Genomic DNA, 12800 nt, shown 5'->3' on the forward strand with positions numbered 1-12800 from the left:
CCATCACTGTCTCATTTGGAAGCTGAGGAACTTGGCCCCGGGTGGTAGAAATTCCTTCTAAGGTGCCCTGGTCCACCATAAATGAAACCTCACTGCCACGTATTCTGTGTGCCATCATTTCAGCTCTTTTCAGAACAATCTTCTGCTTCCAAAAGAGAGAACTTAAGTACTTGGAGATGTCTTCAATTGCCCCTCATCCTTATTGATGTTATGAGAAAGAGGGTTGACCCTTTTTAAATTATGACTTGTTTGCTTTTATTTAGAGTCCATTTAAGCTACAGCAAAATGTCTCTTGAAATGAAGAAAAAGGATATATGTCTTTAGTAAAGTTATTAAAAATGGAGCCAGAAGAACTGCCTGTTTCCACTGTTCCTTAAAGCTATCTGCATTTCAAAACAAACACTCGTTAATGTAGACCAAATGTTGCTGGTCACTTATTTTGAGTCAGGATCCCTGCACATGTGGCAAATCGACTCTTGCCCATCCTCCCCCCTCTGGATGAGAGATAGAGCTTTTCCCCCTGGATGGCTCAGAGGCATCTGAGCAGGCGTGGATCCACTCTCCCTGTAGCAAAAGAGGTGATCACACCTGCTGACAGCTTCACACAAGTCCACACGCTTAGAATCCTGACCCAAGACAAGATCAGCCCCATCATGGAAGCCTTCTTAAGGGAGCTCCCATCTCTTTCCAATCCTTCCAACTCTATTGTTCCATGTTCTGTGTTCATTCCTTGTTTCTCTGAGCAAACATGGCAAATACGTTCCTGACATGGAAGTCAATGATTCAGTTTGGGGGGAAAAAGTAGATATGGTCCCATGCCAGACCACTTCCATTCCAGTCCATGGTTAATAGAGGTTGGCAGAAGTTCTTCTGGACTTAGGATTTTTGGGGACTAGGTCTGGGAATGGACTAATTTGCACAAGGGAGTGCAAGGAGAAATGGAAGTGGGCAATAACATAGAATAACAGAGTGGGGATGGACCTTGGAGGTCCAATGCGCTGCTTGAGCAAGAGAGTCTATATCATTTCAGACAAATGGCTGTCCAGTCTCTTCTTGAAAGCCTCCAGTGTTGGGGCAGCCACAACTTCTGGAGGCAAGCAGTTCCACCGGTTGATTGTTCTGTCAGGAAGTTTCTCCTTAGTTCCAGGTTGCTTCTCTCCTTGTTTAGTTTCCATCCATTGTTTCTTGTCTTGCCTTCAGTTGCTTTGGAAAATAAGTTGCCCCCCTCTTCTTTGTGGCAGCCCCTCAAATACTGGACCACTGCTATCATCTCACCTCTAGTCCTTCTTTTCACTAGTCTAAACATACCCAGTTCCTGCAATCGTTCTTCATAGCATCTCAGTAGTGATGGGTAAGAGGAAGGGAGAGATACGGCAGGAGTCAGGGGATGGGCCATTCTCAGGTGCTCTACTGCAGGCTTCATGTACTTGTGGTCCATTCCATCCCCTGGTCCCATTCCTGAGTTCCATTTGGAGACCTTCAAGGCCTTCAGTTGTCTGCTGCTGCTGAGTGCCAAGTGAATCTATAATAAGGCACCCTCATCCATGACTTGATCATGGGTTAAAGGGCTGACCTGGCATGTGTTACCAGAACCCATCTGGGGCTGGAGGGCGATCTCTGGCATCAGCTTGGCTCCAGGGTGGAGGTGATGGGCTGGCAGTTCTGAGCCTAAGAAAGGACTTCTTTCCTGGCTGTATTAGCACTGTTGGTTGGGTTAGTTTTCTCATCTACTAAGTATTTTAATTTCTGTGTTTCTTTATGATGCAATTGTTTTTATTTTGTAATTGTTTGTCACCCAGGGTCGCCTGTCGAGTTGGGTGCCTTCAAAAATTGATGAAACAAATCAATAGGTCCATCGCCTCAAATCCCTCTCACATGCATATACAGAGAAGCCAGTTGGATTAAAAAAATATTTCCTGGCCTTCAGATCTACTGATCTACCCAACTGAGGCTCCCTTTTTGCCTAGATGTGAAGGACCCCGATGGCTTTCCCTTGAAAGCGAGGTTAATTCAATATTGAAATTCAAAGATAGTGACAAAAATGGATGCGTGACCTTGTTGTCATCTTGAGCTGTTTAAAAATAAAGACCCAACCATGACAATAACAGTGTGGAGGGAAGTGTTACCCCAAGCCAACTGAAGAGATTTAGAGACATTTTTGAATTGCAATTTACCACCTTTGTGAGTAAAACATGGAATTTGGGTGGTGGACTCACATAGAACATGCTGTGGACAGTCTCTTAATGGCTGTGTCATATTAAGAAATGCCTGCTTACTAGAACCCAGTCCCAGGTTTTCAGCTGGAAATTCTCTACATGTTGGTCCTGGTAATGGAGGTGGGGGGATGAGGGGAAGAGATGCTGTCCAGGAAACAATCAGAGAAGAGAGGCAGGAGCCCTCAGTGGCTTAATGGTCAGAGGAAGGAAGGACCTGCCTTAATGGTTCAAATAGTGGAAAATGGACAGGAGGAGTTTGTACTATCAGACCTGCAAGATTCTGTTGATGTAGCCTTACAGTCAAGTAGAATTAGCTCATCTAGCCCTGTTTCCTGTTTGCGGGAGGGCTGCCAGTCCTAAGATGCTCCCTGTTTTTCACTCTGAGCTGAAGCTTTTGTCTGAATCGCAGCCCCCTCTTCCTCTTCTACCAGCCACCCCCCTCTGGCAATTCTTTTCTTCTTAGATGCCACCAGGGACACTGAACACTGAGATTCAGAGCATGGGAAAAAAGGAGGCAATTAATTAACAGCAAATGTACAATTAGCAGCCCCTCCCACTTCTAATAACTCATCAGAATGATTTCATTGAAACTGAGGCTAGCGAGCACACTTATTGCAGATGGGCCATCCTGCTCTGATTTAATTTCTGTTCCTTTTCCACCCAGAACCAAAGCAATATTTTAGCCTTCCTATTTGGCAGGCACACTGGAGCATGGGAAATCATTGTTGCTTTGAAAATTTTCTTTAAACATCAAGCACATGGAAACACGTCCTGCTTGGTCTCAGTGCCAAGTGTTCTGAGGAAATGCTGATAACGCAACCCAATGTAGAAGCATCATTTGCATATGGCCCCCCAACAATCTGGATCCTCATTTTCCTGATCTCAGAACGATGGAAGCCTGAGTCAACCTTGAGCCTATCAGGATCGAACTCCTGGCTGTGGGCAGAGTCAGCCTACCATTCTGCATTCTAACCACTGCGCCACCAGGGCTAAAGCTGAATCTCTCTAAGGGTCAAACCCAGTTCGCAAGTTCAGAAAAGAGGCTTTGAATGGTCCTGAGAGATGCTGGGAGGAAGAGGAGCAGCTGTGATTGGAGCTCAGTCCTCTGCAGGTATCCATTGTGCAGGGGGGCCGAACCAGCGGCTGGGGGGATGTTTAGAGTCAAGACGTGAAGTGCTAGTTGCACTCCTGAGACTCCTCAGAGCAGCTCTACCTTCAAAGCCCTGGCCAGATCTGTGAGCAGAAGAGTGGGGCAGTGTGATAGGCACCTCAAGGCTCTTCCTACCTCCTCCAGTTTGCTCCCCCCAAGTCTGCTCAGGGCTTTGCTTTTCACTCGGAAAGGAGGAGATCCCCTTGCAAGGCTGATCGGTTGCACGCTGGGAAAGTGGGGATTGGGAAATCTGGAGCAATTCCTGCTGCTCTGGAACATCGTACGTAGTTTCAGGATATTGTTTTGCTACTGAAATTCCCTCGATTTTTAAAAATCAGCTTAAATCTGGGGAATTCTCTATTTGAAATCCTCTAATACAAAAGCATCCTCACTTTTTTCAGTTCCTAAAGCCAACCTGAGTAGAGAAGGGCTGGGCTGTCCTCCCAGTCTCCCTGCTGGGTCGCAACCCCCCCGCCTGAGCTCCTCAGGTGCTTTGGTGGTTGGTGGAATTCTTCAGGCTTTGCGTCCTGGGGGATTTCAATTTTTTTCTGGAAGTCTGGCGATCCCTGCATCATGTATGGGGTTCTGATGTCACCTTTAAAATAATTATATTTAATTGTTTTAAATGGCTTTTGTAAAATGTTTTAATTGTTGGTTTTATGGCACGCTGCTATACTGTACAAATAAATATGGGAGCTCCAGGATGAAATGACGTTGGCGATGCAGATCCTCTGTTAAATAGAGTTCACAATTCAGAATTGCCTCATCTCTTCCCTACAAACCACACATTCCTAAATCTGCAGTTTTCCAGTTCCAGCTGCCCTCTACTCTTAGATGGGTGGTTAAGACACTGGATTTATTGGCTGAAAAGACTGTAGCCCAGGTTTGAGGCCTGAGGGCCGTGTGATGGGGTCAGCTCCAGTTTTTGCCCCAGCTCCTGCCAACCTAGCAGTTCAAAAGCATGTAAATGCAAGTAGATAAATAGGTACCACTTCAGTGGGAAGGTAACCACGATCATGTTGGCCACATAATTGCAGAAATGTCTTCAGACAGCCTAGCTCAATGGTCTTGAAACAGAGATAAGCAGCGCCCCCTACAGTCGGTGATGACTAGCGGAGTAAAATCCACAGAGACTCAGATGCCATGGATTGATATATCTCCTTATTTTGCCTGCAGACACAAGTGTGCATTGATAGACACCCTACCAACGAGGAAGCAGTAAAATGACCTTTTCAGAGATGCAAAAGTGCCGTATGTCAGCCCACTGGAGAGAAAACTGTTTGAAATGGGAGAAAACAACCTCAGAATCATTTATGTGATTTAACAAATGTCTGGAGCTGAGGACCTTGTGTCAATGACCATGAACCAAATCTCTAGTTCTGAAAAAAAGACCAAGGAAACTAGAGGGAAGGAAATTAATGAGGATCATGCAGTCAGAATAAATGGAGACCAAACAGTGGCTTAACTATTATTAGAGAATTATAAAAGTATAATTTAAAACTGGGCAACTTTTCCATACATCCTGAAGGACAGAAAGATGCAAGCAAGAGAACCTTTTAAAGCCCCTTGCAGAAGGGGCTGTCTCTTTGATGAAACCAGAGTTCAGCATAGTGGCCTTTCTCCAAGGCTGAACTGGGACAACTAAGGCTTCTTCAGAACCAAGCAAGACTAGTCCAGCAGCAGGATGCCATGGAAGGAGGAGAAAACTTTGGACTGGCATAAATGGAAGGTGCAGAGAAAGAATAAGGCCCAGTGAATTTCAGAGCCAGGCTGGTCCAAGAATGGAACCCAGGGATGGCATCACCCAAATGCTGGGGTGGTGATGATGATGGTGATAGGACAGCCAGGATTCTGCAGTTAAGCCTCACCTTCCCCAAACATTGATGGCTTAGAAAGAGGGGAGAAAAGGGCATGATAGCCTGCAGGAAGTGGCAGAGATGTATGTAAGTATGGAGATAAGATTCCTTGACGAAGGACCATTGAGAGAAAGGAAACACCAATTTAAGATGTCTTCCTAAGTCTTCTTGGCCCTCTTTCGGCAGACAAACTCTTTTCCATGCTCTTCTCAGCTTGCAACTCCAACACATGGCAACACAAAGATCCTGTAGCAAAAGAAGTCTGCTTGTGGCGGGCAGGGGGAGCAAAGGGTCTTCAGGATGGGAAAGTCAGATTCTTAGCCCAGACCAGACACTGTCTGTCAAAATGCAATGAGGATGGAGTCTTTGGAAGATAAGGCTTAATTGGCCGGAGAGCCAGGACTGAGGCAAAGGCCAAGCATTTCTGCAGGACTCAGGAATTTGGCTAGAAGTCAGGCATTAATTTTGACTGCAAGCCATCATTCCGCACTCCTCCAAGGGCAAAGGCAGCACCCACATCCTAGGAAAGCAAACATCACAGCTTGTCTTGCCATACATAAGCGAAATGGCATTCAGTGCTGAGCGCAGTAAATAAATGTTAAATGCCCCAGGTCAGTGGCCGACTCAGCAGTTCTTCCGAGGCAGATCTGCACTCATCTCACAGCCCCTGGCAGAAGAGAAGCAACTGGAAGAAGGGTTGAAGGCTGCCTCCTTCCAACTCTCTGGGCTTGGGAGAGTTGGATCATTCTTGCAGGCCTCCCCGCTGGAGCCTTCAAGCATCTCCAGGAACATTCACAGGGTCTACAAGACTTTCCTGCTGCCACATCATACCAACTAATTTCTCAGCATCATTCTGGGCTGGGAATTCTGGGGGAATCAGATTGTGATACAAATTTGCCCTCCCTACCAATGTTTAAGTAGGAAAACAACTATTTTCCCATTCTTTATATTTCCTGGCACTTTTTAAACTTATAGAACATAGAATAACAGAGTTGGAAGGGACCTTGGAGATCTTCTAGTCCAGCCCCTGCTCAAGCAGGAGATCCTGTATCCAGTGGTGGGATTTAAGTAATTTAACAACCGGTTCTCTGCCCTAATGATTTCTTCCAACAACCAGTTTGCCAAACTGCCCAGGAAGTTAACAACCGGTTCTCCCGAAGTGGTGCGAACCGGCTGAATCCCACCACTGCCTGTATCATTCTAGCCAAGTTGGCTGTCCAGTCCCTTCTTAAAAGCCTCCAGTGTTGAAGCACCCACAATTGCCATTCCATGGTTTATTGTCCTCACTGTTAGGAAGTTTCTCCTTAGTTCTAATTCTAGGAGCTAAACTCACCAGTCCTTTTACAGAGAGTTGCTTCTTATACAGAGAGAGGCATAAAGGGAAAGGCTCACAATTCAAGGCAGGAGCGGGCTCAGAAGGAATTATGCCAGAACAATGCAAACATTACAGAAGAGACAGCGGAGAGAACTGATCATTTCTTCTCTAAAGATGGTCAGTGGTGGGTTCCTCCCGGTTCGCTCTGATTCGGCTGAGCCAGTAGCAGTGACGATATGACGTCACCGAACCGGTTCTCCCCCCCACCCACCCCGCCCTCCCACCCCCCACGTTATTCTTACCTTTTATTTGGTCCCACCCCCAATCTATTGCTGCCTCCTGAGTCCCAGCTGATAGCTAGAGGAAAAAAAACTGTTTAAATTCTTGCCGCGGGGCTTCAAAGGGCCGCCCTATAGCCAGTGGTGGGATTCTGCCGCGCCCCTCTGCACCACTATTTATTGCCAATAAATAGTGGTGGGCGAGGGGCAGGCGAGCCAGCAATTTAACAAATGGTTCGGTGTTTTTTTGTAATTTTATTGGCCCGCAGAGCTTCAGCATAGGCTAATTAGCGCTTGATTAGATTGGCTCCCGACTCTCAGCTGATTTGCTCTCAGCTGTTTTGCTCAGGGCTCTGCTGCTTATTTGCTTGCTAGAGCAGTTTTTTCCCCCCTAGCTATGCTGAAAAACAAAACTGAAAGTAAAGCAGGCTGTTGGCTTTGCTGTTGCTGCAACATTGGAAAATTAGGCAGGCAGATTTCTTTTCTTTTTCCTCACCAGAAAAGGTAGGTGCAAACAATGGGAAATTTAGGGAAAAAGAGGAGAGTTCAAGATTTTAAAACACAAAAGAAAAAAAGCTCTATTTAACTAGGGAATTGTAATAATTGAGATACTATTAATTGTATATTGTGTTGAAAGCAGAAATGGTTAAGTTGTGGTTTGGAGGAATATATGGGGGAAATTATTTGGTTTATTATTATTGGTAAATATAATTAATTGATTTGTAAGAAATTGGATTGCATGGAAATAATTGGAATATTCATGTTCATATTGATTAATATACAAAAAAGGTAATTATATAACTAATTGATTTATATTAAAATGTTGAATTTATATTAAACAACTGTAATATTACATAATTAACCTATGTGAGGATGGATATAAAAATAGATGACAATGGGAAGGGGTATAATATAGAATAGAAGGGAAAAATTGAATTTGATTAAGATTAGAGATGAGGATGAAGGGTAATATTGGTTTTTTTAAAAAAATAGATAAGGAATAAATATGGCAAAACGGAAATATAGAAATTGTAAATTTAATTGAAATGACTAAACAATGTTTAAATTTGTGAACCGGCCAAATACTCTGTTCAAAGAAAATACATTGTATGTTTGTATGTGTGTTTCTAATTATTGTTATTTATTCATGTTTGTTCTCTTTTATTCTTTAAAGTTTAACAATTCATTCTTTATCTTAATATCTTTATATTTTTGGGGGGTTGGCTTTCTTCCCTTTCATCTTTTTTTATTGTACAGCAATCTTTCTCCTCAAACCTACCACCTCTTTCTTCTCTTTCCTTCTTACTTTCTTTTCCTCCCCCTCTTCTTCTCCTCCCTACTTCCTCTTCCTTTCTCCTTCTCCTCCTCTCTTCCTCCCTCTCTTACCCTCACTCGTACTCTAATTTCCCTTCCCTTCCTTCATCCTTCTCTATTGCTGTATCCTTTTATGCATATGGACTACTCAGAGGGCTGAAAAAGTTATTTCTGACTGGTCCTCGCACTTTTGACCAGTCCTCGAACTTACGATTGTCCTCACATTTTACGTTTTTGCCCTATCTTGTCACCATGGTGAAGAGAAGCAGTTGTGAAATGAGTGACATGGTTGTTAAGAATGCTACAATGGGCATAAATGATGACCAGTCATAAGTGCGAAGACCAGTCAAAAGTGCGAGGACCTGTCAGAAATCACTTTTTTCAGCCCTCTGAGTAGTCCCTATGTGCACAGGGACTACTCAGAGGGCTGAAAAAGTTATTTTTGACTGGTCCTCGCACTTTTGACCAGATCTCGAATTTATGACTATCCTCACATTTTACGTTTTTTGCCCTATCTTATCACCATGGTGAAAAGAAGCAGTTGTGAAATGAGTGACATGGTTGTTAAGAATGCTGCACGGGCATAAATGTGAGGATGGTCATAAGTGTGAGGACCAGTCTAAAGTGCGAGGACCTGTCAGAAATGACTTTTTTCAGCCCTCTGAGTAGTCCCTATACACATAGCCATGGCCACCCGGTCACATGACCAGCTAGAAACGCCCACTCAGTCACATGACCTCCAAGCCACGCCCACAAAATAAGACACGCCCACAGAACCGGTAGTAAAAAAATTTAGAACCCACCCCTGAAGATGGTATGTTATAAATATCAGGCAGCTTGATTGCCCTGTCCATCTCTATGTAGCTCATTTCAGCAATTGATTAATGTGATATTTAAAAAGTGTGGGCTTTAGAAACAAACAAACAAACAAACAAATTTCCAACTTTGGAGATTGCTCAAGAAGACATTTGTTCTCTGCAAATATTTCATTTAGAGCATCTAAAATTAATGTTCTAAGGTTTTGTTTGTTTGTTTGTTTTAAAAAAACCATAAGATCTACCTTTCATGAGATGTAAACGTACTCTTAAAAATGCATAGACAATCTTAGTGGGAAAAAACAATCCTTGGTTTTTAGCATTTTATGAAGAAAAAGCAGAAATGGTTTAAAATGTTGCTTTGTTGGCACAGAAATTGTATTTTATTTGACACAGATTTTTGTGTCAAATTGGAATCATAGCAACATAAACTGGCTGTGGTGGATCCAGTGGTTATCGGCACAATGGGTGACATACCCCAAAATCTTGGCTGGCACTTACAAAACCTGCACATTGACAAAATGTCCATCTGTCCATTACAAAAATTCTACACTGCTTAGATCTGCACATATATTACATGGGTACACTATAACATCCCAGATTCTTGGGAAAAGCTCAGTGTGTATGAAGGCTGCAACCCAGTGGTGAAATCCAATTTTTTTTACTATGGGTTCTGTGGGTGTGGCTTGGTGGGCAGGGTGTGGCGTGGCTTGGTGGGCGTGGCTTGGTGAGTGTGGCAGGGGAAGGATACTGCAAAATCTCCATTCCCACCCTACTCCAGGGGAAGGATACTGCGAAATTCCCATTCCCTCCCCACTCCTGGGGGAAGGATATTGCAAAAATCTCCATTCCCACCCCACTCTGGGGCCAGCCAAATGTGGTATTTGCCGGTTCTCCAAACTATTCAAAATTTCCACTACCGGTTCTCCAGAACCTGTCAGAACCTGATGGATTTCACCCCTGCCGCAACCAGCTAAAGACCAGGCAGCTGTGATTCGAAATTCTTTTTCACATTTTTGTGTATTTAATAATAATAATAATGATGATGACTCTCTTAGCCTCAGATGCTACCTTCATAATTCTCAGGTCTTTGGTCAGGACTTGAATTATTAAGTTTTCACCAGTCTTTGACTGTAAATCTAATTGTAGGTTACCCATATAATAATAATAATAAGGTCTTGGTTGGAGAAACATAATCCAGCTGTGAGGGGAGCCCATCCTGATAGTTTGCTGCTTTTCCATCCATCCATAAAAAAAGTCCAATAATTTTATTGAAACCAGATTCTCTCCCTCATCATAGAAGGATTTCTTCAGACCATCCGTCATGTCTAGAAGCCCCTTGGGATCTGGCCAACCCTCAGGCAGAGAGAGAAGATGATGGAAAGAATAAATGCTGAGTGACTTTTCCAGTGAACCCACTTTGTGTACACACAAAATGGCATTTCTGAGATCTAAGGAAAGAATTTGCAGCAGATTTTGTGTTACATTAAGCCTCGGAGCTTACGGATACTTAAGCTGTGCCTCCAAAAATGTATTTCTAAAACACTTCAGCTTCTCTGAAATTCCTCTGCAGCTTCATCCAGCGAGGAGCTTTCAGCGAATTCATTTCAAGCTGTCATTCAAAGTAAAATCTGCTTTGTGGGGCCCAAGTGAAAATGTTTGTCAGTCTAAGAAATGTTTTGCCCCTCCTTGACCTTCAAATCAGAAAGGACACGTGGACATCCAGGCAGGAAAAACAGGCAGCCACTAAAGAAGACGACAGACGGGCAAATTGGAATTGTTGAGCTGCCCTTGGGAAAGGGAAAGCTCAGAAGGAGCCCACGAAGAAAATAAATCCTTAGATATATATTCAGAACAAAAGCACAAGAAAAGAACTCGCTTCTCTCAATGCAAAATGACAATAGGTAATAAAGGAAAGAAAGAAAGTAAGAAAGAAAGACAAAAAAAGAAAGAAAGAAAGAAAGAAAGAAAGAAGGAAGGAAGGAAGGAAGGAAGGAAGGAAGGAAGGAAGGAAGGAAGGAAGGAAGTTTTTACCAGGACATTGTGAAAATCAAGATGAAAGAGCAAGTTTGAATGATTGAATGGAGAAATGGTTCAGGGACTATGGTGCAAAGTTCCACTTATGGAACTATAAGTAAGTAAGAGTAGTTTGACAGCGGAATTCGTGACCCCTAATAGTGGTGTATCTAATCAAACAGGCTCCTCAATCATATTTCAGGATTATTTTAATTGAATTCCTGCACACTTTTCAAAATAAAAGTCCTCCATAACTGTTAACAGGTCATCAGTATATATTTCCAATATCATCAATAGGCTAAAGCAACATCATAAAGTATTCCAATTTCATACAAACCAGAAATGAATGGAATAGTCAGAATTGTGATTTATGAAATGCATCATTTTTTTCGTTGTTCTGTCATTTAATTGCAGGACAATAATCTTAATATCTCATATCAACAAGGAACTGCTAAAGACATTAGTTTTTACTACATGGAGACCGAAGTTGCAAATGTATGAACAAATCTCACAATGGAATCGGGAAACACGAGACCACTTCTGTATTTATATTTGTAGTGACAGTCATGTACCGTATGACTGTCACTGGGTGTTGTGCCTTGTGATTCTTGATGAGTGTATCTTGTCTTTTTATGTACACAGAGAGTGTATGCACCAAAGACAAATTCCTTGTGTGTCCAATCACACTTGGCCAATAAAGAATTCTATTCTATTCTATTTAACTAATCTGGGCTGTCCAAATCCAATGATTCTGGGCAACTCAACCTGTGAGAATAATAACAATTTGAAATAAATTTCAAAAAGATAACATCAACTGGAGGGACAACAGTCAATGGAGATTTTAAAATAATGGAGAAAAATCCTTCTCAGCCAACCAAACTCCAGTCCTGGGGAAAGAGCTGTGTTTTAATCCGGGGAGTGACCATCTGAAAACATGGGGAAATATTATTTTGTAGGCTGGATGATGATGATGGTTTTATCTGAAGAGTATATAACAAAGGACTCTACTTCTGTTTTGTGAAATACCCCAGAGCTTTGGATCATATTGATCACTTGAGCCTTTGGAGGTCTCTCAAAGCAAAGGATGGACCTCAGCATTTGGTTCTTTTGGTAAAATTAACCAGCCCTGGAAAGATCAGAATTCAGTAGCACCCAGTGCTTAGAATTGGAAAAGAGGTTAGACTGGTTGCATCCTCTTGTTATGCTGGCACAGTTTCTATATTGAATGCATCACATGTGGTGGAAGGCCTAAAGGCTGAAGTCCAAATGAGTGGGAGGAATGCCAATCATCTGACATAGTCATAGGGCACAATCTCAATATCAGAAACCGAAGACCTAAGAATGATCATTATAAAACATAAAACAGGAGAGTTAAAAGGGAAGGCTTTCCTTGAACATCAAGAAAACTAAGATTATATCTTCTAAGATTATATCTTCTAAAGGAATTTCACATAAAAGTGTAAGATGATAGAAGAAGTTGACATTTTCTAGGCTCCAGAACTGATAAAGATGAAATGCAAAAGAGATTCAGGAAAATGACAATAGATCAAAAGTATTGAACGACTAAACTCAAGAAAGGCCAGGGCATTTCAATCAAGACAAAAGTTAGTATGGGCAACTCAATGGTATTCTCTGCTATGATGCACAGATGTGAGGGATGGACTCTGAGCAAGAACAGAGGAAGAAGTTTGACTCCTTGGAGTCCTGGGGCTGGAGGAGGCTGTTTCACATTCCTTGGACTTCCAAGAGGACCAACCATTCAAACAAGTGATCACCAGAAGCAAGGATCACAAAACAGGAACCGCCATACTTTGACACAACAGGAGGGATGGTGCCTCTA

At 42.7% G+C, this 12800-nt stretch overlaps 2 long non-coding RNA genes across 2 annotated transcripts in view; one reads left to right on the forward strand and one right to left on the reverse strand.

Moving 5' to 3' along the window:
- The window catches only part of LOC132711909 (uncharacterized), a 104175-nt gene that overhangs the window by 15829 nt on the left and 75546 nt on the right, over positions 1–12800 (reverse strand). The gene's annotated exons all lie outside the window — the stretch shown is intronic.
- On the forward strand, positions 3050–7931 carry LOC148112203 (uncharacterized). Its single transcript, XR_015729662.1, has 2 exons — positions 3050–3327; positions 4543–7931. It is a non-coding gene; the product is annotated as an uncharacterized LOC148112203 (long non-coding RNA).

The sequence above is a fragment of the Pantherophis guttatus genome, chromosome 12 (genome assembly GCF_059756535.1).
Source record: "Pantherophis guttatus breed Tessera chromosome 12, ASM5975653v1, whole genome shotgun sequence".
Classification (NCBI taxonomy): Eukaryota; Metazoa; Chordata; class Lepidosauria; order Squamata; family Colubridae; genus Pantherophis; species Pantherophis guttatus.